General features: G+C 36.3%; 1 non-coding gene across 1 annotated transcript; it reads left to right on the forward strand.

Annotated features, from left to right (window-relative positions):
• The first annotated feature begins 3,246 nt into the window (after positions 1-3,246).
• LOC130023194 (small nucleolar RNA SNORA70) lies at positions 3,247-3,382 on the forward strand. The gene has a single exon (XR_008792420.1). It is a non-coding gene; the product is annotated as a small nucleolar RNA SNORA70 (small nucleolar RNA).
• Positions 3,383-3,668: the final 286 nt, after the last annotated feature.

Here is a 3,668-nt window from a genome sequence, read left to right on the forward strand (position 1 = left end):
CTCAACGGTCAACAGGCACTCACCAGATGCCTTCCTATCCACTGGCCTCCCTCAGCTGTTCTCTAGCAACAGTGTATGAGTTCTTTCTATATTTTGAACATTGCCCTTGGCAGATGTATGATATGCAAATGTTTTCTCCCACTTAGTAGGATGTAATTTTTTTTCTGGATCAAACCCAGGCTTCATGTGTGCAAGAAATCTGTTTTATTGCAGAGCCATATTTCAGTTTCCAGGATATTTTCTTGTTTTGACTTTTATTTTGTTTTCTGCCCAGTGCAAAAGAGCCTTTTAGCTTGATATAGCTCCATTTGTTTTATTTTTGTTTTTGTTTCCTTTGCCGTTGGAAACGAGTCCTTAAAGAAATCTCAAAAGCAACATTGTGCAACTGCTATCTTCTACTAGTTTTTTCTTAGTTCTTCTACTAGTTTTATGATTTCTGGTCTTACATTTAAATCTTTAATCCATTTTCAATTCACTTTGTGTATTGTGCAAGATAGCCTTATCTCGTTCTTTGTCATGTGGCTGAATTAAGTAGTATACAAATGCACTCTAGTACTGTCCTGTTCATCGTTTTGCTCGAGTGGGCCCAGTAACATCTCCATTGTGAGACTTGTTGTTACTGTGTTTGGCATATCGAATACACCATAGGGAGCTTGCCAGGCTTTGCTGTGTGGTGAGATACTCTTCGTAGCTTGCCGGGCTCTTCGAGAGGGGCGGAGGAATCGAACTTGGGTGGGCCGGGTTGGCCGCATGCAAGACAAATGCCCTGCCTACTTCCTTTATTATATGTTCTCAGCTCCCTTGTATAAGTTCATATATGTTTGGTTTTGTGTGTTTCAGCACTGTACTGTTGATCTGATCTGTTTGTTTGGTTTTTCATCTTGTTTGTTTTCCTATAACGCTATTTCTATTACTCTCACTTTATAGGTTAGCTTGAAGGCAAGGATGTGTGAAACCTCCATATTTGTTCCTTTTCTCAGATTTCTTTGGGCCTTGGGAGTTTTTCATGATTTCAAATACATTTTAGAATTATTTTTCTATTTCTGTTAATAGTAGTATTTGGATTTTGATAGGGATCACACTGAATATGTATATTGATTTAGGCTCTAACATACTTTAATTATCACGGTCACAGTCCTCCCGTTGTTCATCGATTTGCTCGAGCGGGCCCAGTAATGTCTCCATCATGAGACTTGTTGTTACTGTGTTTGACATATCAAATACGTCACGGGTAGCTTGCCAGGCTCTGCCTTGTAGGCGAGATACTCTTGGTAGCTTGCCGGGCTCTCCGAGAGGGGCGGAGGAATCGAACTCCATGTTGACCGCTTGTAAGGCAAACGCCCTATTGCTGTGCTATCGCTCCAGCCTTTAATTATATTCATTTTAAATCATGGCACAATGTATCTTTCCTCTTCTTTGTATCACCTCTTTCTTTGAATATTTTTTGGGTATAGCCCTTACTACACCTTAATTAAATGTATTACTTAAACTTAAACTTAAACTTAGTTAAACTCCTGGGTATTCAGTTCCTTTTGATGCAGTTATAAAATGAGATTGTTTTATTTTCTTTCTATTGATTTGTGTATGGTAAGGCACTAGATCTCTGTATATTGAACATTTCTAATAATTTGAGTGTAGCTCTCAAGGTTTCATATGTGTACTATGTTCCTTGCATATAGCTATAGTTTGCGTCTTCCTTTATAATCTGGATAATGTGTTTCTTTATTTTGCCTTGCTTCTCTGACTAGGAATTTCAATATTATGTGGACTAGTAGGATGAAAATGTGCATCTTTGCATTATTTTTTCATACTAGAGGAAAGATTTTTCATCATTAGATATGATGCTAGCTGTATGCCTATATGTATATCCCTTACTATTTTGTGTTTTTTTTATATCTATACTCACTTTATTTAGAGCTTTTAAATAGATTGGCTATTGTTACTGCTTTTTTTCTGCATCTATTAACATAACTATGTGAGTTTTTGCCTTCATTTTATTTATGTGCTGAATCATATTTATTGACTTGGGTGTCTTGAACAATACTTTTATTCTGTGTGATCATCTTGTACGCTCCTCTTAAAGTTTTGTTTGAACTTAGATTGCTAGTATTTTGTTGAGAAATTTTACATCTATATTTTTAGAGATATTGGTCTATAGCTTTCTTTTTATTGAGATACATGATAGAATTCATATTAATGTTATAGACATTCTATACTACCACTCCACACCAACCACCAAAATGTCAGTATGCCTTCCCTCCTGCCTTAAGTCCTATATCTTTTCAACCCACACTACCACCAGTTGGCAAACAATTCTGTTGGCCAAATTACAGGATTTTTTTTCCTTTGGGCATTTCCACATACATATAAAATATTTTGTTATTTTTCTTCTCTTCCTGGCTTATTTTGCTTAACATGATATGCCCCAGTTCCATCCAAGTTGTATAGCAAAAGAAAATCCTCAAAGGGCAATCTTACAATTCTTTTTTAAAGTGAATATTATTTTATTGCATTTCTTTATCTACTCATCTTCTCTTGGGCATTTTCGGTTATTTATAGATATTCACAGTTGTAAATGGTGTTGCAATCAATATAGATGTGCCTATATATTTTCAAATTAATGTTTTTGTATTCTTGAGCTAGATGCCAAAGAATGAATTCATTGGGTCATGTGGAAAATCTATTTTAAATTTTTCAAAAGTCCCATTTTATTTTCCACAGAGGCTAAGCCAGACAGTCCCACCTATAGTAAAGACTTATCTTTAAACCACATTCCTAATGCTAGTTATTTCCAAATTTTCTAATATTGACTATCATTTTGTTTTAATATGATGTCTGAATTTGGAAATGGGATTATGTTGGCATCATAAAATGTGTTTGTGGGCTGGAGTTATAGTACAGCGGGTAGGGCATTTGCCTTGCAAGCGGCTGACCTGGGCTGGATTCCCAGCATACCATATGATACCCTAAGTACTGTCAGGAGTAATTCCTGAGTGCAAAGCCAGGAGTAACCCCTGTGCATCGCAGGGTGTGACTCAAAAAGCTTAAAAAAATGTGCTTGGAAACGTTCTTGTCACCTCAAATTTTTAGAGGAGTTTGAAAGTAATACATATTGTTTCTTTGACCACTGGCTTAAAATTAACTGGTGGAGATATCTGGTCCTAGAATTTTAGTATTTGAAACTCTTGATTAGTGTTTCAGCTTTCTTTCTCATGATTAGTCTACCAGATTTTCAATTTCATTATGTTTCAGTCTAGGAGAGTTCCTATGTGTTTTTAAGAATTTTTCCACTCAGCGTGCAATGGAAGCAAATAGCAGCCCCTTTGTAGTGAATTCAGCCTTTTGCTTCTACAGGTTGCCATAAGGGATTTTAGATATAGTTCTTTGCAGTGGTTAGTCATATTTGCCCTCCTGATGACCCACATCATAGGCTCGGAACAGGTATATGTGGTGCCTTGGGGAAACTCTAGAGAATAGTTGCCTCATTGTTCAAGTCATTCTGTCCATCTGCACCAGATTGCAGAATAAGGAACTTACGATTTAGGTTTATCACTGAACCAAGTTCAAATTCCTTGTCCCCCAGAAGATCTACATTTTCAAATAATAGGACGTTATCAATTTGAGTGCAAATAAATTTGAAGACATGATGACTGAAAAATAACTCATCT

This window comes from Sorex fumeus, unplaced genomic scaffold (genome assembly GCF_029834395.1).
Source record: "Sorex fumeus unplaced genomic scaffold, SorFum_2.1 ptg000002l, whole genome shotgun sequence".
Taxonomy (NCBI): Eukaryota; Metazoa; Chordata; class Mammalia; order Eulipotyphla; family Soricidae; genus Sorex; species Sorex fumeus.